Genomic DNA, 26,188 nt, shown 5'->3' on the forward strand with positions numbered 1-26,188 from the left:
GGAGGCTGCTGCCCTGGAGGCCCAGGTATGGAGGCCACGGGGCTGATCCAAGAGGAGGCTCTCAGCTGCCCGAGGCCCTGATTGCACCCGGCAGGAGCCGAGGGCATCCTGTTGTTTGGAGCCAGATGAGACCCCCTATCCTTCCGGGGGTCTGTGGTGCCAAGACAAAGTGGGACCACACCTGAGGCTAATGTGCACGCCCAGTGCTGCCTGGGGAGTCAGGGGATGCACAGGGCCACAACCAGGCCGGCCCCAGTGGCAATTCATCCTGGCTGAGCCCCCCGTCACCTCCTCCTGCAGTCTCTCTCCTCTTCCTTCCCCAGCTGCCCACTGAGGGCATCGCCTGCCAGTCCCGGGAAATCCACCCCAGACCAGGAGGAAGGGCAGGAAGATAAGTGGCTCTGAGTGTTGGGAACAACACAAGGATGAGCCTTCAGTTTCACTTTGTTATACAACTTGACTGTTCATACATGTTACATGCATTTCTAGTGATGCATAGGATGGAGTGTGACTGTTCATACATGTTACATACATGCATTTCTAGTGATGCATAGGATGGAGTGTGACTGTTCATACATGTTACATACATGCATTTCTAGTGATGCATAGGACAGGGCGTGGGACTGTTCATACATGTTGCATATATGCATTTCCAGTGATGCATAGGACAGGGCGTGGGACTGTTCATACATGTTACATGCATTTCTAGTGATGCATAGGACACAGAGTGGAGGAGCAGGTTTCCTGAGGGAATCGGGAGTCCTCTGGAATCTGGAACTCTGCTCTGGCTGTGCTGTGGTGAAGGTGCCACTGGGCATCCCGGGGGCATTTCCAGCCGTCGTTAGGGGAGTTTCCAGTGGTGGTTAGGGATGGGGAACGAGGAACATCTCTGGTGGTCATTAGGAGGCGGGGGGATGTCTCTGGTGGTCCTTAGGGGATGGGGGAACGTCTCTGGCGGGCGTTAGGGGACAAGGAACAGGGGACGTCTCTGGTAGTCGTTAGGGGATGGGGGATGTCTATGGCGGGTGTTGGGGGATGGGGGGATGTATCTGGCAGTTGTTAGGGGACGGGGGGACATCTCTGGTGGGCGTTAGGGGATGGGGAGATGTCTCTGGCGGTCGTTAGGGGGCGGGGGGATGTCTCTGGTGGTCCTTAGAGGATGGGGGGACGTCTCTGGCGGGTGTTAGGGGATGGGGAGATGTCTCTGGTGGTCGTTAGGGGAGGGAGGACCTATCTAGTGGTCATTAGAAAGACATCACAGCAGGCGTAGCTTGAGATGTTGATCTGGGAGTCATCAGTCCGGGAAAGCCTCTAGGCTGCCGTAGCACAGAGTGGGGTCTTAACCACAGAAATGCATTTTCTCCTGATTCTGGAGGCTGGGAGTCTGAGGCTGGGAGTCTGAGGCCGGGTGTGGGCAGGACGAGTTTTCCTGAGGCCTTTCTCCCCCGTGTGTGGACGCCGTCTTCTTCTGGGGGCCTCCACCCGCCGTCCCTGTGTGCGTGTCTGTGTCCCAATCTTCTTCTCTTGTAAAGGAAACGAGTCCAGCTGGATTAGGGCCCACCTCCATGCCCTCATTTTTCATTAATTACCTCTTTAAGGCCCTATCTCCAAACCATCACATTCTGAAGTGTGGGGCCTAGGGCTTCGGCGTGTTAACTGTGGGAGACGTGATTCAGCTGTGACAGTGTCTAGTGCCACGGAACGGGTGGACACGGGGCTTGGAGAAGCAGCCTTTGCGGGGCCTTGTTCACTGGGACACTTTGCACGTCATCGCCTTGGTGCTTCCGGCACCCCTGTCTCCTACGTCCTCGGAAACGGGCGGGTCACACGCCACGTCCTGAGAAGCTCTTGAGCAGCGCTGCATGGAGCTCACCTCGATTCCTCCTTCCTCCGTCTTGCTCTGGGGAGGAGGCTTTGCTCTCCATTGGCTTGAAAATTTATTTCTTGATTTACCCCCTCCAATCTCAGGAAGTCCCCGAATCTATCGGAATCACAAGGCCACCCTGGGAACTGTGGCTGCCAGACTCTTCACCCTGCTTGGCTGTCGGAGGCCTCTGTATTCCCTGCCCTGGGAGGGACACGCGGGAAAGATCTGGGGCCCCCGCGTGCCAGCTCCCAGTGTGGCTGGAGGGCAAGGGCAGGTCCCCGTCCTCACGCTCCCTGTAGAAAGAGCCGCTGCACCCCCGTGACCGCTCCATGCTGGGGGCAGAGCTGGCGAGAAGCTCGAAAGTAGGGGACTGGGCCTGGTGCAGGGGGTCACGCCTGTAATCCCAGCACTTTGGGAGGCCAAGGCAGGTGGATCATGAGGTCAGGAGTTCAAGACCAGCCTGGCCAAGATGGTGAAACCTTGCCTCTACTAAAAATACAAAAATTAGCCAGGCACAGTGGCAGGTGCCTGTAATGCCTGCTACTCAGGAGGCTGAGGCAGGAGAATTGCTTAAACCCAGGAGGGGGAGGTTGCAGTGAGCCGAGATCGCACCACTGCATTCCAGCCTGGGAGAGAGAGCAAGACTCTGTCTCAAAAAAAAAAAAAAAGAAAGAAAGAAAGTACGGGACTGGAGGTTACAGCTGCCTGGGAGGCAGCCTGCAGGCACAGCTGATTCGCCGTTCGCAGTATGGTTATGGTCTATAAGGACCCCTCAGACACTGCATTAGCAGATCCCAAGCCATTTCTCCAGGGGAAATGCGGGGTGAGGTTCCTGTGGGCCTCTGGTGAGCCAATCAATATATAACCTGACTTGCATGTGTCTGCTTAAAGACACCTTATTCAATGCACTGTTGATTCATTAACACTGAACCTGCGCCCAGCAGCACCACGGCTGCCGCCTGAATGAAGCTCCCCTAAGGCCCCCCAGCCTCTTCTGCTCAGGACACAAGACAGCACCAGGCACAGGGCCATTCCAAACAGCAAAGTCACCGGCGAAGAGCACCAAGTGTGGAAAGCTGGGCACTACGGAGGCCTCGGCCCTGTTTACAGTAAGCGCTGAAATGGGGGGGCAGCATGCCCTGGCTGTCAGCGGGAGGGGCACACGCATGGCTCAGGTTCTCCTCCACTCTGCCCACCTCTGCAGATGGCCACGAGTCATTTTAGTGGGCAGGTGAATTCACAAATACAGAACCCGTGAATACTGGGGATCCGCTAAATACATGTCCTAGGAGATCAGAGACTTCTCCAAAGGCAGGCAGCCTAGCAGCAGGTCTTGGAGAGGAGGCTCCGGTTCACGCCCTGGCCCTGCTCTGTGGCTATGTGGCCTTGCTAAGGTTATTAACCTCTCAGCACTTCACTGTCCCTGTCTGTAAGATGGAGTGATTTACGTAACTCCAGGACACAGTGTCAAAGTGAGGTCTGAGTGGCATCATGCCTACAAAGCGTGCCTGGTGCCTGAAGCAGCCTCACTTCTGCCAATGTTAATTGCTGTTATTGTGCTGTTTTGTTATCGTCACCCCCTGCAGAACCTCAGGCTCACCTAAGGGAGAGGACTTGCTGACTGCAGTGTCCGGGGTGCTTCCAGGCCTAGGCAGGCGCTTACTGAAGACGAAGTATCTGATGTTTCTGAAGCCTGAATTCAAGGACAAAGCAAATTGCTCCTCTTCTTATTTAATCTGTACATCTTCAGGCTGCACATTTTCCTATTCGAGATCTGAACTAAATATAGAGAGCCTGTTTCTAAATTTAGTACGATGAATCTCTCTGTTCAATTCTGGAGCTTTTCACTGTCACCAACCAGCACTCCCCACAGAGGTTTAATGATGCAGGCCTTTGATGTGAGCTGAGAGAAAGTGCCCTGTATCAGGGCTGCAGTCTGGGAACAGGAGGGGAGGGAAAAGGCCCTGAGACCCTCTGCAGAGAGGACAGGGAGAGACGAAGTCACAAGGGAGGAGCTCTCCTACCTGGTATTTGACTCTCCCTGGTTTCTCCCAGAGGAAAGGTCATGTGAACCACGGTGGGAAAAGGGGCAATAACCAAAGAATCAAAAATAATGATGCATATTTGGTGAGAAGGTGACATGGGCTAGAACAACTCTGATTTGTCCTGGAGAGACATGGAAATTGGCATGAATTTAGTAACAGGCTGAGGCAAACAATTAGCCTTTGGGAAGGGAACTAATCACGCACTCATTGGGAAAAGTACTTACCAGTTATAATTAGGATTAGCACCTAAAAAAAAATGAAAAGAAAGAACGGAACTAGAGCTGGTGTGATAGACATATGGTCTACAGGAATCCAAAACCTTCCCTGATTTCTGCTTTATCATTCTTTGGGGGGCAGGGTGGTCCTTACTCTCATGGTGCAGAATGGCTGCTGATGCTCCAACCATCAAGTCATGTTCCCAGCAGCAGGATGGAGGGGATAAGAAAAATGGTGTACTCCTTCCCTTTTCAAGAGACTACTCTGAGATCTCATGGAACACACAACTTCTGCTTACACCTCATTGGAAAAAACTTGGTCACATGGTCACATATAATTGCAGAGAAGACCAGGAAATAGTGTAGCAATGTGCTCAGTGAAAAATCATGGTTTAGTTAATTTTGGAAAAAACGGAAAAGGATATTTGGAAGGTAAATGGATGTTTAGAAAGAAGGGACATGGATATTTGGAATGGTACATCAGGCATTCCCCAGAATGAATACGTAACTAGGTGAGCATTCACAACCCTCTGAGAAGGAATATGACAACTGCCTTAGAATCATCCGCAGTCGAGTCTTTGTGGGAGTTAGAGGAGAAAAACTAGGAATGTGGCTGTCAGAAAATATCTGCAGTGACACCCTCTAGGTAAATCAGTGACCACAATGGCACCATGCAGTGGGGAGGGGATTGGCCTTCCAAACAGGATATTGAATTATCGTATTGGTTAAAAGAAGGATGAGGGAGGGGTTGACCTGTTATGGAATTGGTCATGGGAAAATTGCTCCCCAGGAGTAATTAGTGTGCTGCCTAGAGAGGCTGCTTTCAAAAGAGAGGCCATCCTTACACTTGCTCAGTGGACCTGAGCCCCCAAGGACAGCCCGTCTTACACAGGTGCGCACCGCACACGTTGAGGAGGGTTGCACTGCCTCAGCGTCCAGGCGCGATCCACCGTGTGCTTCCATCAGCGTTAAAAATGACCTGAGAGAGAAGACATAGAGATTACCAGAAAAAGCACAATCAGGATTTCCTGCAGTGTTCAAGCTCTGTGGGGAGAACGATGGAAGTGGAGGGAAAGAAGGATACGGGGGTAGGACACGCAGACGCAGGAAGAGGGCATCGGCAAGATGCGGGAGCGAAACCCTCCACAGGCAGGAACGCACAGCCCTCTGGTGCACCAAGCCCTCAGGCTTTTCTTCCTCTGCCGCTTTCCTCTGCTCTCACTGCCCTCCTAGTTGGGCTTAGACTAGTGCTATGCTGGGAAATATTTAAAATCCAGCCCAGGGAGTGGGGTTGCTGATTTGCAGCATTGGCCAATTTCTGTGGTGTAAATGCTCCCTGGAGGCAGATTTCCTGCAGCCAGTGTGGCGTCACTGAACTCGGAGCTGAAAAGAGTCACACAGTAACCGCCATGGTGCAGCAGTTCAGCCTTCCAGACAGCATGATTCAAAATATCCTCAATACCAGCCCAGGCAACCTGGTGAAACCCTGTCTCTACAAAGAACACAGAAATTAGCCAGGCGTGGTAGCACATGCCTGTAGTCCCAGCTCCTTGGGAGGATCGCTGGAGCCTGGGAGGCAGAGGTGGCACTGAGCTGAGATGTTGCCACCGCCCTCCAGCCTGGGCAGCAGAGTGAGACCCTGTCTCAAAAAAAATAAATAACCTCAAGACCACAGATAGCAGTAAAGTGCTCTAATATCATCAGGAGGTGATGCTTTCTGAATGTTAACCTTTTTGAAAAAAAACACCATTTATTTAATGTAAGGTTGTATGGCTTGATCTTTATTTTTAATAATGGTGAAGTTCTGATGAGAGGCTTGGCTGCTCTGACAGCTTCAGAAATACCTGTTCATTGGTGCCTTATGAATGTGTGTTCACTTATGTATCATTATGTCTGAAGAAATGACATTCTTACTCCATGGGTGAGCCCTCTTCTCCACGGCATTAAAGTGTCATTTGTAACTTAACCTCTTGTTAACGAGGAGATACATGAACTTGTTGCCAAAATGACTTTTTGACTCTCACTGCCTTCGGTCTTCTCTCTGCAGGCGCTGCTATCACCACAGCGCAGCCCGATTGCGGCTGGCGTGTGCCTGAGCTGGCTGTCCCTCTGGCCACATGTCCGGTGCTACACGGTCTTCAAGGGTGTGTGGGGCTGGGCAGCATCCGCCAGGCCCAGGCCCCGGGAACTGAAGGTGTTTCCTCCACGTCAGCCTCTGCACCTCCTAAGCACACACCAGCTGCAGGTGCCGGGAGTCAGTGCCTGAGACACCTGAGGACGCCTCCTCCTTGAAGGCTGGAGTCGACTGACTGCATCTTGTACTGATTTTGCGGGGATTTCTGGTCTTTTTTATCCAATGCACGCTGGTCCCCGCCGCTGCTGGAGTGAGGCTGGTTGTCTCTGAGTGGGCTCTGCACCCTCACAGCAGGCATCCTGACCCCTTTCTTGCCCACTCCAAGCTCACCATGCTGGATCCCGCACCACAGACAGCCCCGAGGCCGCGCTCACCAGACCAGATGGCCAGCTCGCCATTTCTACCTTTCGGTGTCCAGGAGTTTTTCTTTTGTCTTTACTTGTTTATTGAGGAATGAAGAGTCAATGAAGACTGATCAAGACACTGCCTTGAAAGGGTTTCATGGGCAAAGAACAAAAGCAAATCAAAGGGTTCATCCAGGCAAGGGGCTGACGCTCTTCCCCTGTTGGGGAGGAGGAACAGATGAGGGCGGGGAGGACACAGCCCAGGACTCACAAGGCCCTGCCGTCCACATTTCCTGAGAACTGCGAAGCATCGTGCAGCCACGAGTTTCCCCAGACACCAGCACCCATCCCCAGGCCTGTGGGTCAGTGATTCTAGCTCATCTGATGGGCCGTCCATAGGGAAGGGATGGGCCGTCCATGGGGAAGGGATGGGCCCGCAGACCTGCCTGTTTGGCTGATTGAAGTGGGACCTCTTTCACGACGAACGCCAGATGGAAATTCATCACAGCAAATGCCTAAGTTTTGAGAACAATATATTTATAGTGAGCTGATTAGATATCAGATGCACCTTTTCTCAACAAGTCGTTCTCTCACCAGTCTGATTTCTAACCTCCTGAAGAGCAAAACCTGTCACCGACCCAGGAGCAGCAGGCAGAAGAGAAATTCCAAAACATCCTGAAGAGCAAGAGGCTCTGTGGAAAATACCAGGGCTTGTGCAGGCCGGGGAGCTCACCGCCCTGGGCCAGAAGCCCCTCACCTGGAGGCAGCGGGTGCTGCCCTGAGTCAGGGCCCACAGGAGGCTTCTGGGCACAGACACACCCTGCAGAGAGGGTCCTGCTGGAACGCTTTGACATTTCTAGGATCTAGACTGTCCACGGGGAGAGACCAGGAGGGCATGAGAAATACGCTGAGTTGGGGCCGGGTGCATTGGCTCATGCCTGTCATCCTAGCACTTTGGGAGGCCAAGATGGGTGGAGGCTAGGAGTTTGAGACCAGCTTGGCCAGCATGATGAAACCCCGTATCTACTAAAAATACAAATATTAGCTGGGCTTGATGGTGCACACCTGTAGTCCCAGCTACTTGGGAGGCTGAAGCAGGAGAATCACTTGAACTTGGGAGGCTGAGGCAGGAGAATCACTTGAACCCAGGAGGCGGAGGAGGTTGCAGTGAGCAGAAATCGTGCCACTGCTCTCCAGCCTGGGCTACAGAGTAAGACTCTGTCTCAAAAAGAAAAGAAAAAAAAAAAGAAAAACACACTGAGTTGGAACTCACTATATCACAAACATTGGGGCCTACTTGCATAACACAGTTGTTCCAAGCAACAAATGTCACCAAATGCACGCACTGTCACCCAGTGTGACGTTTCTAAGGTGAATGCACAATGCGAGGACATGGAAGCCTGGAGGATGCGGGAAAGGGGCGTGTGGCCTGTGCTGGGCGCCTCCCGTCAGCCAGATGCACCTGCGCTCCTGGAGGATGTAGGAAAGGGGCGTGTGGCCTGTGCTGGGCGCCTCCCGTCAGCCAATCGCTCCTGCACTCCCACCCCCGCCATTCCCTTTCCTTTCTTCCGCCAACTCTTCACATAGCCCGTGATTTTGGGGGGAAGAATTATTTACCAAATTTTTAAATCCATTTTTTCTTCCTCAATCTAGACTAATTTCTCAGGTCTGAGGCCTGGAAAGCTTTATTCCCCAGGCCACTGAACTGCCCTCCTGGAGAGCGGGCCAGTGCTATGATTGCCTCTGAGGCCGTTTGAACCTGGAGCTGCCTTTCCTCTCCTACTAAAATCCAGAAGAACGAGAGGTAAATAAACAAGTCTCTCCCAGACAGCATGGGGCAATGAGCCTGTTTCCTGAAGTCCCAGTGGCCACACAGCTGAACCTTGCAAACTTCTTATCAAACTCTCAGCCCAAGAACAATTAGCCAGGATCAACACCCCAGCAAAAGTCATTTGGGTTTGGATTACAAATTGCCATCACCTCAGAGAAGAGGAGAGGGAATCTGAGAAGAATGTTTCTCTGCAGCTAAGGATTAGCAGGCATCCACAAGCCCACCCTGCAAGGATCTTCAAAAGGTAAGGCGTGCTTTACTTTTCGTGCTTCCTGGGTTGGCTGCGGAAAGGGCTTCTCCAGGATGCAGCCAGATGGACAGGTCTGTGGAGCACTCGCTTCTGTGAGGACAATTATCTTGTGTTCCTGAGGGATTGGGGTTTCATCTCTAGGACTCACAGAATGTTGCTGCCATTTTCTGTTCCTTCCACTCTCTTAATTGCTCGGGTGAGGAGTCCTGGATGCATCATGAATTCACTTGGGTTCATGGGTCTCATTGATAGAGGAGAATCTCATCTGTTTGTTTCATGATTTAAAAAGTGGGGGGCTCTGGGAAATAAACCAACAGTATTAGGACACGTTAAATGTTATCAATGACATTTAATGGAAAATGTTATAAATGGGATCCAATTCGTTTTAGAAAGCATTTCAATTTAGAGTACGCAGCTTAAATAAACTGGCTTTTCCTGGATCAGGGAAAGAATGAGGTCGAGGAGGTGCAGGATCCCCATGAACAGCCACGGCCTCCTTGGGAAAACAGAGTATCTGAAATCATGAGGGAAAGGGATGTGGATTTAGCAAACCTTACAAGTTTCACCTGAAACAGAAGACGGCTGAGTGAGGGGAGTTTCCCCTAGTGTTCCCCTTGGCTCCCGGTGTGCCGGCTGGTTGTCCTGCCGCAGGCATCCCCCGGTCTCCTGCTCAGCTTCCTTGGGCAGGGGGTGAGGGTGAGGGTGAGATGCCCGCAGTACAGCCCTCAGACTTCAGGAGAGGGCTAGTGGGGCTGAGGGTGGGTTCTGCTAAGCTTTCACAATGGTAAACTTTTCCAGAGCCAAAGGTGAGAGGCAGAACCTCCCATGTCTCCAGAACTGGCTATTTATTATTTTTCTAGTTATGTGCATTCTTGTTCAGTTGATGAAATCATGTTCAAAAGTATAAAGCAATTATTTTCGAGTAAAGGTGGCCATATTCAGCACACTCAGTACTTCCACACGGTACTGAGGGAGTGGACACTCTAGAGGGGAATCTTGCTGTTTCCAGAGTCACCAAAATGATGATAACTTTGACCCTCTAATTCCAGCCTCAGAAATTTCTCCTAAGGAAACAAAGCTAAATAATGTACACGAAAAGATACATAATAATATAATAGACAATAATTGGTAAGAAAAAGATGATGAGGGAGACATTTGTAAACAATGGTGTTAGCTCTGTTGGAATTTTGTTTTGAAATCATTTAACCATATGGAAATTGTGAATGACAATGAAAAATGACCAAGGCAGATATGGATGTGTATGGTTCACATGGATTACATAGACGAGAAAAATTCACACAAAAAGGAAAGCCGGAAAGAAACGAGCGGTCTTTTTTTAATCTGGTGATAAGGCGTTTTAGCTATTTTGTAGTAATTTTGGATATATTTGAATTTGTATTTAGCCTCTTATACTTTCTACTTATTCCACCTGTGTTAGGCAGAATTCCAAATGTCCTCCGGTTCCCTCTCCATCATGGAGGCCCCTCCCCTGGAGTGTGGGCGGGACTGTGAACAGGTGCGTCAGTGGCCACTTTGATTAGGCCACGTCACCCAGGACCCGTCTTGTGGCCTACCTGCTGCCTTGTCTGAGAGGCCAGGACCTGGGGAGCTTCCAGAGCTAAGAGCAACCCCCACCCAACAGCCAGAAGAAAATTAGACTTCAGTACTGGAACCTCAGGGAACTGAGTTCTCCCTGCAACCAGTGAGCTTGGGAAAGGTCCTGAGCTTCAGATGCCATCACAGCCCCGGCTGCTGTGCTTTCGGCCTGGCGAGACCCTGACCAGAGGACGCAGCCCACCCACCTCCAGACCCGTGGCCCACTGAGACAGTGAGATGATGTGTGTGTGTGCTGTTTAAAGGCACTGAGTTTGTAATGATTTGTCACGCAGTATCACAGCACACAACACCACACACACCTGGTTCACAGTTCTTTGTTTTATCTTGAATTGTTTTAGATTTGTTGGGTTTTTTCTCGGATTTTTTCTTTCTCCCTCTACTGGTATAGTAGTTATCAATTGTATTTCTGTTCCTTTAGTAGCTGTGGTTATTAACACAAAAAATTAACATATCAGAGTCTGAAGGTAGTCAATAGATTTAGCATCTGTAGGTGACTTTAGAAAGAGAACAATTCCATTCATCTCCTCCATCCTGACTTTTATACTATTGCTGCCACTTATTGGAATCCAGTGTTGGTTATTTTCCTTTTAATTTACTGGACATGATTATTACTGCTTTATACAGCCAGTGTTTACGTGGGTTCCCCATGGACTTACCATGCTTCGCATCTCCACACCATCTTTCACTTCAGACCACACAGCTGGGATCACACCCTTCTGCTTAACATCACACTCCCCATTTCTGGCTTTCTGCAGGTGCCTTTCATCCTCCTCTGCATCTGAAGGACAATTTAGCTGGGTATAGGATTTGAAGCACTCATTTTCTGTCCATTTGTTGAGGATATAACTCTACCTTTTCTGGCTTTCATTACTGATGAGTCAGCTGTTGGTTTCTCCTTGTTAAAAGTAGTTTATCCTTTCTCATTGGGTGCTTTGAAGACATATTCTTCCTCTCATTGCTCATGTTCTTTTACTGTGCTGTACCTAGGTATGCATTTTTCTTTATTATGATGTTTATGAATCATGGGCATTCTTCAATCTGCACAGTCTTATCTTCCATGAATTATGGAAAATCTCAGCTACTGTTTCTTCAAATATTGTCTCTGGCCCAGTCTTACTCTTTCACTTTTCTTTTGAGATTCGGGATGGATATATGTCACAACCAAATAATACCCTCTCTGGTTTTTAAGTCTTCCTCCATATTTTCTGTCTCTTTATTTCTCTGTGCTGCCTTCTCTATAACGTCTTCACATCTATCTCTTCCAGTTCATTAACTTTTTCTTCAGCTGAGCTAATCTGCTTTTAACCCTGTCAATTAAGTTTTTTAATTAGTATATTCTCTTAAAAAATTGTTTTTGGTTTCCAGTTATCATGACACCTGTCCCTTTACCCCTATTTTAGATCTTTATTTAAACATATTAAACAGACTTTATTTCCTGTGTGTCATATTTAACATCTTCAGCTGTTGCCATCTTTTTCATTCTCTTTTAGAGTTTTCATCTCTTTGCTGAAATTTCCCATCTGTTCATGAATAGTGTTCATCATTTCCACTAGTGCCATTAAAGCATTAATCATAGTTATTTGAAGTCTCTGTGTGCAGTAGTTCTGACTCTTGGGTCATATCTGAATCTAGTTCTATTGATTGCTTTATTTTTTAACAGTGAGCCACCCTCCTCTGACCCTCTGCCTTCCTCCTTTCCCCACCGCCCCTCTGCTTCTCTCTCTCCTTTTCTTTATTTCTCTTACATGTTTTGGTTGAAAATGACACAATGTGTGGGGGCAATACTGAGTAAATATTCATGCCTGGGAGGCTGCAGGTCCTTTCTGCTTGGCTATTGAAGGCTGAGTCGGTCTAGCTGGGAGTTGAGCTGAGTTTGGGATATCTTGTTGCCTTCCGGGCACCACCAGCTTCAACTCCTCAAGCTTCACCAGAGGGAAGGGACTGCTTTGTCAGAGAACTTTTCTTGAGGTTTGCTTCATTCTCAGTTTTGGGCTTTTCATTCTCACCATGCCCCATGCACTTGCCTGTCCCATGGTAGACTGTGTGTTTCCCACACGGCTCCTGCTGGCCTTGGTGGATGCCAAAGGGCCTTCTCTGTTGTCCTGGTACAGACTCAGTCTCAGGCAGGCATGGCCTCCCTGGTCTTGGAAGGGGAGACTTTTCTCAGTCATTCTTTCTGTCTCTGGGCAATAGGAAATCTGTAATGATTCAGACCCAAGATGGTTTCCTGCCCCTCACCCAGGGGTAGAGGGTTTTTCTTTTCCCTTCCTCCAGCCACATCGGGTTTTCATCTGTACTTTCAGGGGTAGTGACAGGTTTTGTTGGAGAAGGGTCCAGGTGAGGCTTTCTGCCATCCCACTCATGCCTGTGACTCTTGCAGGTTTCATGATCTCACATTAACCCACGCTGTCAGCTAAATTCCTCTCGCCTATCTCTAACCAATGGGCAGCCCCATCCTCTTCCTGTGCCCCAAGCCAGGTGAGACAACACTCTTGCCCCATCTCTTCTTGCAGGCACCTGTTTCTCTCTAGATTTCAGTCTAGTTGGATGACCTGCACCCTCAGCTCTCTGAGGTCCAAGGGAAGGCATAAGGATAGATCATCAGCTTTGTCGTGTGGCCAGGCATAAGCAACTGTCCTTCCCAGCTGCCTGGATCTGCTGTTCAACTTCCAGCAACTGCTCACTATGATACCTTGAACCAGTTCCCTCTGAGCGCACTCCATTTTTCCCCCAATCCTTTGCTATTTCAAACACCTCTGTGAAAAATAACATTATTTCTCACACCTGTGAATATGCCCGAATAAATGCCTAGAAGTGGAGTCGTTGAGTTGAAGGGATGCCGCCTCTGTAGTATTGACAGGAATTGCCACGTTGCTCTCTGCAAAGGTTATAGGGGCTCCCGACACACAGCTCCCACCCTTACCATGGTTTTTTTTTTTTTTTTAATCTTTACCTGCCTAAGAAATGAAAAAATTGTTTCTATATAGTTTTAATTCACTTTTCTCTTATTAAAATGTGGTTCAGCTTCCTTTCATTTTAAAGCTATTCACATTGAACTGTACACTTAAAAATAGTGAAGTTTTATGAGTTTTTTACTACAGTAAAAAGCTAGTTACATTCTTATCTATTAACTAAATATTCATATTTTAAATCACTTACAATTCATGTGTTGGTCTTTCTTCTGTTTCAGTTGTTTCTTCTGGGTTTCTGTGTAGATATTTTCCTCGAATAAGGCTAAAATTGTATTCTCCTTTAAATAATATTGGGAAGTGTTGGCATTCCTGTTTTCCCCTTGACTTTACCAGAAATCCTTTACTACTCTCAATTAACTGGGGGTTGGCTTTTGGTTTGATGGGGTCAGTATTTACCAGAAGAAAATTTCTATTCCTAGTTTCTTAAAAACATCTTTTAGTCATGAAGCATTTTGTTTTCCCCTTGAAAAATGTAATCAAAATTAAAATTAGTATTGCATTTAATTTGTGAATTTGTTTCAGGAAAACTATAGTTACATAAGTTGCTGGCGTTTAATCCTATGCATAAATGGATTAAATATTTACCACCAATCCTATCTACCATGGCACTCCGATTCTGGAGTCACTGCTTAGATTCTTTAATTAGTTCATCTATATATTTGAGTATTTTTTAAGGAACAATATGTGGAGGTTTGTTTTCTGAATTCTTAAGTAAGAATATCTTTCTCTTGCCTTCACCCATGAACAATAATGTGGCTAGACAATTCCTGGCCCCAATTTTTTACCCTCAGAATCCCGTAGTCCTTGCTCTATTGTAGCCTCACATCAAAACCAGCCTGATGTTTTTTCCGTTTAATATTTTATAAGCATCTACTTGGTTGCATGTCGTCATTTTTATGCTTGGAAAGGAAAGATTTACCTGAGCTGTGTCTGCTTATAAGTCTTCCTTTTATTGTTTATTTTACTTGGAGCGTGGCATGTCATTTCAAACTAAAGATTCAGGTCTTCAGCTTAGAAATGTTTTCTTAAATTATAACTTTGACTCTTGTGTCTCTTTCACTTATTCCAGCCTCTTCTTCAGAAATGCCAGTTCCTTGTATGTTTAATGTTTGCCGTATGTCCCCTGAACCTACTGCCTCCTCCTCACAGCATTTGCTTCTTTGTTCATTTTCTTTACTTTCATCCTCTATATCATTGAGGCAATGTTCTGCAACTTCATCTGGGATTTTTCTTTTCCAACACTGTTAGAAATTTTGCTACGATAGTCTTTCTTTTATTACTTTCTTTCCATAATTGTTCCAGCTACTAGATAAAACTAGCCAGTTATCACATCCTTTAGCTCAAGTTCGTAGACTTCACGTTGTCATTATACTTTATGGAGAGTGCAAAGCAGCTATATAAAACTTCCTTCTTTTTCCTGTAGTTAACCTTTTTCAAAACTGTGCTAGTCTTCTCCCTCAAATATTAGGTTTATCCCTTTTGTATAGAAAACTATTTCCATAGATGTTGTATGAAGATTTTGTTGTGCTTTCTGTAAACTTGCCTTTGGATCAGGGGAGGTTTACGTCAGCCTGGTATTTCCCTTGAGTGTTGCCTCTTAGTTTGTTCACTGTTCACCTGTGTGCTCTTAAAATTCTGTTATTTGCTTTTAAGCTAATAAATCACTTGATGCTAATGTATATCATTTGTTTGGTAATCTAACAGCATGGCCAGGCAGAGGTGCTGGGCAGGTGGGCAAACCTGCATATTAGTAGCCTTGTTTTTTCGGTACGGATGTGAGGTTGTGTGGCTTCCATTCTGTCTACAGAATGTGGTTGGATCTGAGTTTGTTACTGATGTCACCATCCCTGACATCCAGCAGGATTGCCATATTTCCTAGGAGGATGCCTGTGCATCAGAAAGAATAGAAGCAGGAAAAATTCTCACCACCCATGCTTGTTCTTGGGTCTTCTGACTGAGGGGTTTCAGATACTCTGCCACATAGCCATGAACTGTTCCAAACAGGAGTTCAGTGTCTCTCCCTCTAACAAGGAGACTTTTTGTATAGTTGAAGCCAAAATTGTTTCTGCTTGCATTCCATGACATTGCATATTTTCTTGAGAAAATCAGCTTGGTCTTCCACGGGGTACCAGATGCACTGTGATCGCTAAAAGGGTTTCAGGACTTCCATTTCTTACTGCAACACCTTAGCATGGAGCAGACCAGACTTCCCATCAAGAGCCTGTAGAAGAGCATCACAGAATTCCTTCGAAATATCTGTGAGGGCACTGGAGAGTCACTAGGCCAGCTAGAGGTGCAGGGCCAAGCCCAGGGGATGGGAACTTGCTGAGGGGAGCCTCTTGTTCTGTACAGCTCTTGCTTCTGGGCCTTGGCTGATGTATAAACACCGCAGGCCAAGAAATGGAAACTCTCTGCAGAGCTCAGACCTCTCGGACCTCTGAGGAGCTAAGGGCACTAAGGGAGAGCTAAGAGGAGAACTTCTAGAAGTTTCACGGAGCTGGTGAGACTAAAAGTGGAGTTCAGGTTACAAAGGTAGTTGTGACTGGAGGAACTCGGAGCCCAGACAAAAGGGGCAGACGCATAAGTGTGGGTGGTCTTTCAGCTGGAGGTGTTGCTGAATCCTCGCCATTCAAGGCAAGAGATCCAGCCATGGCAAAGAGCCCGGTGGTCTTGGAGTGCTTGGGATATAAAGGTTAGAGTCCAGGGCCCACTGAGGAGGAATTAGGAAAGCACTCCGGACTACTCCAGATCAATGTTTTACTCAGGAGATCGGGAGCGGGGGTGCAGGGGCTGAAGAAGATCCCCCAACCTTGTACACAGGTGTTCCCATCTACTAAGCCAGCTGCACAAAGCTGGGACAGCCAAGAGGACAAGTGTCCCCGAGGGCCACTCCCATGTCCAAAGTAGAGTCACCTTCTAAGCTGACACCTCTGTTCTGCAAAGCTCCTCTAAGGGCTGATGATTTTTGGATGCCAATAATCTTGCAATGGGAATTAGAAGCAAACAGGCGTGGTGGGAAATGTCACAAATGCTTTGACTCTGCTGGTGGGGACGCTCTTGTGTGGAGAGGCCGTGGTTGGGGTTTGATCCCAGCTCTGCCACCAGGCAGCTTTGTTCCCTTAGTGCCTCGGCTTTCTTGTCTGAAGGGAGTGGGCTGAACAGTTCTCTCTGGAGCTCCATTTGGCTCTAAATTGGGGTGCTGGGGATGGCAGTTGAATTATGCTTCATTGCTGTGCATATAGAGTGATGCCATCATTAAACTTGACATGAGGCTGGACAGTTAAGGCGTTGGGCTAGTATAAAAGATATCCAGATGTGGCGGATTTGCATATTCATCCTCACTGCTATTCCCAGGGAATCTGAAATGTCAGAATTGTATTCACGCCAGTTGTGGGCCTGCAGTGTCATGGTCCAGGGTCTGCTTGCCAAGCAGAGGAGGGCATCATACAGCCTCGCCGTGCAGAGGAGGGCGTTGCACAGCCAAAATCATGAAGCTGGGATGATTATTGTTTCCTTGAACCTCCAAATCCCCAAAATGCCTCATCAGCCACTAAATACTTAGGAAAAGTCCGTATATTTAGTGAAATTGGTGAAGTAATCACATTAATTTCAAGTGCAGAATGAAGGTAGCCTCAGCCATGGTACAATTTAAGAGGTGAAAAAATTGCTTACCTCCAAGAAGGCGACTGAGACAGAAACATGCATGAATTCACTCTGAACGTTGCCGATGTCAAGTTAGGTCCAGGGTGGCGGGGGCAGAGCTGCTGCTGGGCTCCAGGCCCAGCTGTCTCTAGCGGTCAGCTCCACCACCTCCTAAAGACTAACCTAGTCCAATCCATGGTTTTGTAGAAATAGAGGAAGCCCACCCAGAAGAGAAAAGCAGAGCCCCCTGACTTGCTGTAGCATGGAGCCCAGCCATCATCACTGTGTTTGGAAGAGACTCACACACAGGCAGAAGACCAGGAAAGCTTCAGAATGGAAGAGGGGAGGGCTCAGGTGTGCCCGCACGGGAGGCTGTAGGCCTGAGGATGGTGGCAGCGGCAGACTAGAGACAGGGATCCTGTGTGGTTGGCAAGGGGTGCATACTTGGCTTTCTCTATTAGTTCTGAGTTAGAAGTAGGGACAAAAGTTACAAAGGCCAACTATTAACCAAGTGCTGGCCACTAGGGGCTGAGTGTTATGAGGGTGGTCATTTGATTTCCTGAATGGTTACTAGAGATTGACAGCAGGCTGACTTCCTGGGTCAGTTGCTGTAGATCATGTTGGTTTCCTGGGACCCGGGTCAGTTGCTATAGATCATGGGTTGGTTTCCTGGGACCTGGGTCAGTTGCTGTAGATCATGGGTTGGTTTCCTGGGACCCGGGTCAGTTGCTATAGATCATGGGTTGGTTTCCTGGTACCCGGGTCAGTTGCTGTAGATCATGGGTTGGTTTCTGGGACCCGGATCAATTGCTGTAGATCATGGGTTGGCTTCCTGGGACCCGGGTCAGTTGCTGTAGATCATGGGTTGGTTTTCTGGGACCCGGGTCAGTTGCTGTAGATCATGGGTTGGTTTCCTGGGACCCGGGTCAGTTACTGTAGATCATGGGTTGGTTTCCTGGGACCCGGGTCAGTTGCTGTAGATCATGGGTTGGTTTCCTGGTACCCAGGTCAGTTGCTGTAGATCATGGATTGGTTTCCTGGGACCCGGGTCAGTTGCTGTAGATCATGGGTTGGTTTCCTGGGACCCGGGTCAGTTGCTGCAGATCATAGGTTGGTTTCCTGGGACCTGGATCAATTGCTGTAGATCATGGGTTGGTTTCCTGGGACCCAGGTCAGTTGCTGTAGATCATGGGTTGGTTTTCTGGGACCCGGGTCAGTTGCTGTAGATTATGGGTTGGTTTTCTGGGACCCGGGTCAGTTGCTGTAGATCATGGGTTGGTTTCCTGGGACCCGGATCAGTTGCTGTAGATCATGGGTTGGTTTCCTGGGACCCGGGTCAGTTGCTGTAGATCATGGGTTGGTTTCCTGGGACCCGGGTCAGTTGCTGTAGATCATGGGTTGGTTTCCTGGGACCCGGGTCAGTTGCTGTAGATCATGGGTTGGTTTCCTGGGACCCGGGTCAGTTGCTGTAGATCATGGGTTGGTTTCCTGGGACCCGGGTCAGTTGCTGTAGATCATGGGTTGGTTTTCTGGGACCCGGGTCAGTTGCTGTAGATCATGGGTTGGTTTCCTGGGACCCGGGTCAGTTGCTGTAGATCATGGGTTGGTTTCCTGGGACCCGGGTCAGTTGCTGTAGATCATGGGTTGGTTTCCTGGGACCCGGGTCAGTTGCTATAGATCATGGGTTGGTTTCCTGGGACCCGGGTCAGTTGCTGTAGATCATGGGTTGGTTTCCTGGGACCCGGGTCAGTTGCTGTAGATCATGGGTTGGTTTCCTGGGACCCGGGTCAGTTGCTGTAGATCATGGGTTGGTTTTCTGGGACCCGGGTCAGTTGCTGTAGATCATCGGTTGGTTTCCTGGGACCCGGGTCAGTTGCTGTAGATCATGGGTTGGTTTCCTGGGACCCGGGTCAGTTGCTGTAGATCATGGGTTGGTTTCCTGGGACCCGGGTCAGTTGCTGTAGATCATGGGTTGGTTTCCTGGGACTCGGGTCAGTTGCTGTAGATCATGGGTTGGTTTCCTGGGACTCGGGTCAGTTGCTGTAGATCATGGGTTGGTTTCCTGGGACTCGGGTCAGTTTCTGTAGATCATGGGTTGGTTTCCTGGGACTCGGGTCAGTTGCTGTAGATCATGGGTTGGTTTCCTGGGACTCGGGTCAGTTGCTGTAGATCATGGGTTGGTTTCCTGGGACCCGGGTCAGTTGCTGTAGATCATGGGTTGGTTTTCTGGGACCCGGGTCAGTTGCTGTAGATCCTGGGTTGGTTTCCTGGGACCTGGGTCAGTTGCTGTAGATCATGGGTTGGTTTCCTGGGACCCAGGTCAGTTGCTGTAGATCATGGGTTGGTTTCCTGGGACCTGGGTCAGTTGCTGTAGATCATGGATTGGTTTCCTGGGAAGGTTGCTGCAGGTCGTGGGTTGGATTTCCATCTTTTTGGACGACCTGGCCATTGTCCATTGGTATATTTAGTCTCTCAGTTTTTAAATATAGACAATGAGACCAAGGTCTTTCTCAAAACTTTAGGGAAATCAAGATCGCGCCCAATTCAGTCGACTCATTAAAATATCCTAAACATCTTTTTAGGATGAAAAAAACACTTGAATCCAAACAGGGAGAGTGGGATGATATTCTGAATCCAAATGGGGAGAGCAGGATGATATTCTGCTCTTGTGTAAAGGACACACACTCTAGTGGGTTATATGTGATCCCATAACAAAGAGGCAGAGGTCTGGGGGGGCCCAGACCCAGGGGACGAAAATCCAGGCTTGAGGCTTTCGGGTGACGGAGCCAGAGTGCGGGGGAAGATGAAAGAACACCCGAGACTGCCCAGCACCCACCACGCAGACCCTGTCGTGTCCAAGCACACTTTGACTCAGGCCATGGCTTGATTTTCAGGTGACTGAATTTTGGCAAGGGTGTGCCCTGGAGAGCGTGGACAGGAATATCTCTATTACTGAAAGCGCACGCATGGGCTGCCGGTCCTCTGTGAGTTTGGGTTGCCTGAGGGGGCAGATGGATAAAACCGTTTACGGGCATTCAGACCAGACAGGTTCTACCCCAAGGAGGTTTTGATCCAGGGTTCCCTGTGGGAGCTCGGCCCTCAGGCCATCATCCTCAGCCTCTCTCTGGTGCCTTTTGAGCAACACCACAGCCCTCTTGGGGTGGACATAGAGGCTCTTAGTCAGTGCTGTGCTGAGCCACACGGGAGCTCGAGGGAAAAGGAAAAGTCAGTAATTCTGATGCTGTCTTTATTCCCAATTTTGATATTTTGTTTTTCACAGATTTTTACATTGATGTGTGTAAACACTGCATTAAAATATTCTTTCTCTCAATGCCATTTTGCACCCAAGTGACTGTCTGGCTTGAGCCTGGTCCTGCCCGCAGTGTCCTGAAGACCCTAACAGAATGCTGGGTCTCTTCCTCCCCCAAACACTCCTCTCTTTACTTTATGCATTCCAAAGCCAGCTACTCAGCTGAGCCCTGATGCAAGGGAAAATGTGTAGTTAAAAATCCATTGTATGTGAGGACATAATGTAATACAAATCGAGCAATGCAACATTGCTCCAAATTTTAGAAGTAACAGCAACAGAGAGACCCACCTACGATTCTGTTATTAGGGACAGATGCCTTCCTGCTTTTGAGCTTGGGAAACCCAAGTACTGCTAGACAGAGTTTCAGACACGACAGACCATGTTACCAAATGAGAACAGAGTGAGATGGGTGAATGCTGGCCACATGCACCAGGGAGTGACATCCACGTGCACAGGAGGCCGCCCTGTCCACCCGGCAACCTCACTGCCCAGTACAGGGAAGCTGTTCATCAGACCGCAATGAATCCTCCTCCTTCTCGTGTGGCATTCCTGCTTGGACAGTGGCAGCATCAACAGAGGCCTCCTTGATGCAAGGCATGTGACAAATCGATGATGCTGAGGAGGATGGTGACATTTCAATGCCCTGGAAGGAGAAAAACTGTAAAAAGAGCCTGATAAGGTGGGCATTGGTCTGTGCAGGGCATGGAGCTCTAGGAAGAGCAGCACTGTCCCCCTGAAAGTGGCTCCAGTGAGTGCCGCTGCATGGGAAGGAGGCTCCCCTGGCAGCCTCCAGAGGACACTGCGGTGCACACAGAGGGCAGTGGGGTGAGTTCATGGACTGCTGCATGACATAAAGGACGCCCAATGGAATTTGAATTTTGGATAAGCAATGAAGGCTTTTCTAGTATAAGTGTGACCCACATTGTGCACAGGCATCCTGTATTTTTACTTGCTACCTCTGGCAACCATGAGTGTGAAGGCTCAGAGGGCATGGAAGGCTGTATTTGTGTCTCCCATGCAAGACTGCTGGCAGCTATTGAGAGCCCAGGCGAGGGTACCTGGGTGAGCCACGGCTCCTTCTGTCCCAGCGGGGCTGTTGGGAGCTCAGGAACCTGGGTGGTTTTAGCTCCGGGTCTTTGTAATTTCTTAAGAAAAGCCACCGAGTTAGAAAGAGGCAGGAGAAGGGGAGGAGTTGCAGGGAAAAGGGAAGGGAATGATTAAGAGGGTATAGGACTACTTGATTTATGGCTTATGGGTAGAAATAGAAAGAGCTAGATAGGATTTACCTTAATCGTACAGTGACTAATTGCTCCAAGATCGGTGACAGAGATGAATGCCAGTAAATATCTTTCTGGGCAAAAGCATCAAAGGTGATTAAACTCTGCTAGAATTAAGGACAATGCAACAGGGTTAAGAAAAGAGGGAAAAACATTAGTAAGATGAAGAAGTTTTCTCTAAAACCTTACCGCATCCTTATCCATCATGGGTCCTGCATGCTACATTGATCTCTGATGTTTTACCCACTAACTTGTTCTTTGGATGTTTTCCTCATTCCTGAAAACTTTTGCTCCAGCCCTTTGGAAGTCACTATGGAATGGGGGTTTGGTGAAGGAAAGAGGACTCCGGGGATGTTTCTGTTTCTAAGACATGAAGTAAGCACAGTGTGTTAGGAGAAGTGCAAAATTCTAGGGGTGGATGAAAATATCTTCCGAAGGAGGGGCAGGTAGGCAAGAAGCAGCAGCACCCAGGGTAGCTACAATTTGCTTATAGACGTACATCTTTGGGACTTACTTCACACCAGGGTCTCCAGGGAAGGAACCAGACAAACTTGCCAGGGAGAAGCTTCTATTTGGAAGGAAGGTCCTCCTTAGAGGCAAGCACACAGTTCTGAATACTGGGAAGCTACTGCAGGATCCAACTTTTCCTTTCATCAGGGCGTGGCGGTGAACTTCCTGTACCGCATGGCTGGTGAGAGCAGAGATGAGGCCTCGGTGCGTAAACCATCCCCCCAGCCACCCCCCACCCCATCTGTAGCAGCTCCGTTGACCCAGGTGAACTGATGAATGCTGTGCCCCTTCATGAGGGGGTCTTCAAAGCATGCCACCTGCTTGTGTTGGTGACAGAAGTGGTCTAGGGAAGTAACTCTCTACCAGACAACAGCTTCGTGAACAATTTTGATCCCATGTTTATACATTTAAAGTCTGAATGAGCTATTTCAATTTTTGAAATGTATCATTTATTGCATGTTATTGGGAATACAGTGTTGTTTGAGAATTTGGGGAGGGACACTCTTAGGATATGCCCATTACAAGTGTTGGGACATACCATCATTTTTTTTATGGAGAGTAAAAAAGGGAAGAAAAAGAACCCCCCAACTTGAGTTGCTGCAACTTAGCTAGCAAGCCGACTTACTGTAGTCTCCCATCTGGAGACTGTCGCTCCTGCCTGCCTGTCAGTTGGACGATTAGAGGCTGAGTGGCCCTTCCAACGTGGAGAAGCGGGTTTGATGTACATTTCCTTCATGTCCATCAGCTCCCAAGTATGAACTTGCTGAAGGCTGCCCCAGGAACAGGACGGACACAGAATCAGAATGTCGGTTTTATAGAAAATACAATTAATGATCCTCCACGTAGAAATTGGTTTGTAAGAATATTATAATATATATTATGTGTGCACCAATCATTCTTCTCAGAACAACAGTGAATGTATTAGTCTTTTATTTACTGGGTTGTTTTTATTATTTGTCAACTATTTAGTTCAGCAATTAGAATATAAGCTTCAAGGCAAGAATGTATATTCATAATTATAATTAGGTTTCGGAAAAATTAAAACCAAGTGAAAATAAATGGCCCCCTCTCTAGAAGAAAATTGCTGCTTTGTTGTCAAGTTAGCACTGAGGCATTAAGAATTGTAGATGGCTTACAACCCACTCTTATTTATGTAGTAGGGAATGCAGGAGCAAAGAATACGAGCAGCTCCTCTGCACATCTGTTCATATCAGGTGACTCGAATGTTCATTTTGTGTTTGGTGTCTCAAGTCCAAGCGTATTTAAAGCCAATTGGTAAGGACCTAAAGTTGGTGCATTGAAATTTGTGACTTTCTTTGGTATTATCCTGTTGACTGATGGTGCTGGTCTTACAGATTCTCTGGGGTACAGTCAGGAGCAGGCAAACTGGCAATTTTAACACATTATAAGATGGTCCGGAAGCCCTAGAGAAAGCAATCCCCTGAGACACTGGCAATTTTCTTTTTTTCTTTTTTATTTTTTTAATTTTCATTTTATTTTATTTTTTCCTTTTTTTATTATATTTTAAGTTCTAGGGTACACGTGCACAACTTGCAGGTTTGTTACATCTGTATACATATGCCATGTTGGTGTGCTGCACCCATCAACTCATCATTTACATTAGGTATTTCTCCTAACGCTATCCCTCCCCACTACCCCCACCCCATGACAGGCCCCAGTGTGTGATGTTCCCCTTCCTGTGTCCAAGTGTTCTCAATGTTCAATTTACACCTATGAGTGAAAACATGTGGTGTTTGGTTTTCTGTCCTTGCGATAGTTTGCTGAGAATGATGGTTTCCAGCTTCATCCATGTCCCTACAAAGGACATGAACTCATCCTTTTTTATGGCTGCATAGTATTCCATGGTGTATATGTGCCACATTTTCTTAATTCAGTCAATCATTGATGGGCATTTGGGTTGGTTCCAAGTCTTTGCAGTGTGGTGATTTCCTCAAGGATCTAGAACTAGAAATACCATTTGACCCAGCCATCCCATTACGGGGCATATACCCCAAGGATTATAAATCATGCTGCTATAAAGACACATGAACACGTATGTTTATTGCGACACTGGCAGTTTTCTGCCTCTTGGAAAGAATTAAAGTCAACCTGAAGCAGGCCTCTCTGGTTCAGCAAGCATGGAACACAGCAGCTCCCTGGAAGCCCCCATAGAGCTTGTATGGCGACCGTAATATAATGGTGCTTGCAGGGGGCGAGGGATTCTTTTTGCCCCTCTGTGCTGAGGAAACCATTTCACTTTCTTACCTGAATAAAAATGTTGCTGTTGTTTAATATAAGTAGCAGGAGGAGAACCCAGCACAGCAGGTACATGGCATCCAAAGACTCACTGGAGAGACCTGGAGTTTTGTTTGGTAATGTTTTCTCTTTTAGGAGTGTCTCAGAGGTAACTCTGTGCTTACCTGATGACCCGTGGTCTGTCTGCCATAGGGAAAGCTCACGTCCACTCTGTATAAGCAAATAGCCCCTCCTCCATAGGGCCACCTGGAAACAGTGCTTGCTGCAGAAACCCTGCCGGGGGACTCAGGAGACGCGGGGTTTAATTCTGCATAACCTTGGCGACTGCATAACCCTGGGCCAGTTGCTTGACTTCTCCAGGCCTTGGTTCCTTTATTTTCAAAACAAGTTTGGACTTGATCTTTTCTAGCTCTCAAGTTTTGCAATTCTGTGTTTTATTGTTATAAAAATGTATTCTAAGCTCAATGTTTTTCTGACAGAAATTCGGGCTCATTTTGCTCAATCACTCTCTAGAACCAGAATCCAAAAATTAGAGCAGCCTGTGTGTGCATGTCCTCTTCCCACCAGAGCCCCTGAGCTCTGTGCTCCTGCTACCCAGGGCTGTTCCCGCAGTCAGCTGGAGCAGGGCCCCTGAGCTCTGTGCACCTGCCACCCAGGTCTGCTCCCACAGGCAGATTGAGCAGGGCCCCTGAGCTCCCTGTGCCTGCCTGTTACCCAGGACTGTTCCCACGGGCAGATGGAGCAGAGCCCCTGAGCTCCGTGTACCTGCCACCCAGGACTGCTCCTGTAGGCAGATGGAGCGGGGCCCCTGAGCTCTGTGGGCTTGTTACCCAGGGCTGCTCCCGCAGGCAGATGGAGGAGGGGACATCCCACATCCCACATACTTTGGGATGTGCTCTTGTGCATATGGTCGCTTAGAAAACAAGGCATTCATCACGAATAAGTTGATCTCATTACCAAGCAATAAATTGGAAATTGCAATAAAATGAGGTTGATTTCTGACTGGCAAATTTTGGTTTCAGGGCGGAAAGGAAATAATCGTATTTAAAGCTGCAACAGCTGTTGCATCGTATTATATTTTAAACCCTTTTAGAGGAATTAGTTAATTAATTTTAACATTGTTAAACTCTCTTTAATAGTGTTCCAAAATACCTAGCAGTGATTAATCATGATCGGAATTTTTATCAGTCATGATCTAATACGTTTTCCCAAAAAGAAGATTTCATTGCACATTAAAATTACTTAGTTCATATTCTTTAATTGTAGATCTTAATCTTGTTTGAAAATATAATCTTTATCCATTCAGTGTCGTGCAAAGTTAGTGCTTCTCCTCAAAAAAACATTTTCAAACTTTGCTTGGGTTCTTTTCTTCCTCTTTGCTAAGCCATATCATTTAATTTCATGTGGCTTTAATGAGTAATTATTTTCAACAGTTTCTAAGAGTTTCAGTCAGCAATATTTCATTCCAGAATAAAAGGTAATGATCCGTAAATTCCTAATGCCATAATTTTATAGCCAGTAAATTAGTCTTTAATGGGTTCAATAAGTTCTGTGATGTATGTCATTAATTGTTAACGGTGTTTTAACTAGATAATTGTTAGGAAGGGCTGTTTATCATCACCACCGGTGAATGACTGATCCCTAGTTTTGGTTCCACTTAATATTGTAGAGCTTATTTTATCTGGCTTTGTGTGCTGAGAGCTGATCAGGTGCGCAAAACGCACAGGCCAAGCATCCCCTTCCCACATTAGCATATCCTGCACTGAGACACGTAACTCTACAGCCTTCCATGCCAATTTACTTTGTCTTCTGTATCAGTTAGCTATTGGTCCTGTTATGCTGGGTAACAACCCACACCAAAACGCAGTGGCTAAAATAACCATTGTTCATGCTCACTGTGATGGCTGGTTTCACGTGT

The 26,188-nt window shown here is 47.6% G+C and overlaps 1 protein-coding gene across 4 annotated transcripts in view; it reads left to right on the forward strand.

The window, feature by feature from the left end:
• Positions 1–26,188, forward strand: part of SOX1 (SRY-box transcription factor 1) — a 726,279-nt gene that overhangs the window by 474,816 nt on the left and 225,275 nt on the right. For all 4 annotated transcript variants that reach the window (XR_008620717.2, XR_004666025.3, XR_004666030.3 and 1 more), the window contains exon 4: positions 6,175–8,680. The gene's annotated coding sequence lies outside the window, so the exon portion shown is untranslated. The remainder of the gene's footprint in view (positions 1–6,174; positions 8,681–26,188) is intronic.

This window comes from Pan paniscus, chromosome 14 (genome assembly GCF_029289425.2).
Source record: "Pan paniscus chromosome 14, NHGRI_mPanPan1-v2.0_pri, whole genome shotgun sequence".
In the NCBI taxonomy this organism is placed as follows: Eukaryota; Metazoa; Chordata; class Mammalia; order Primates; family Hominidae; genus Pan; species Pan paniscus.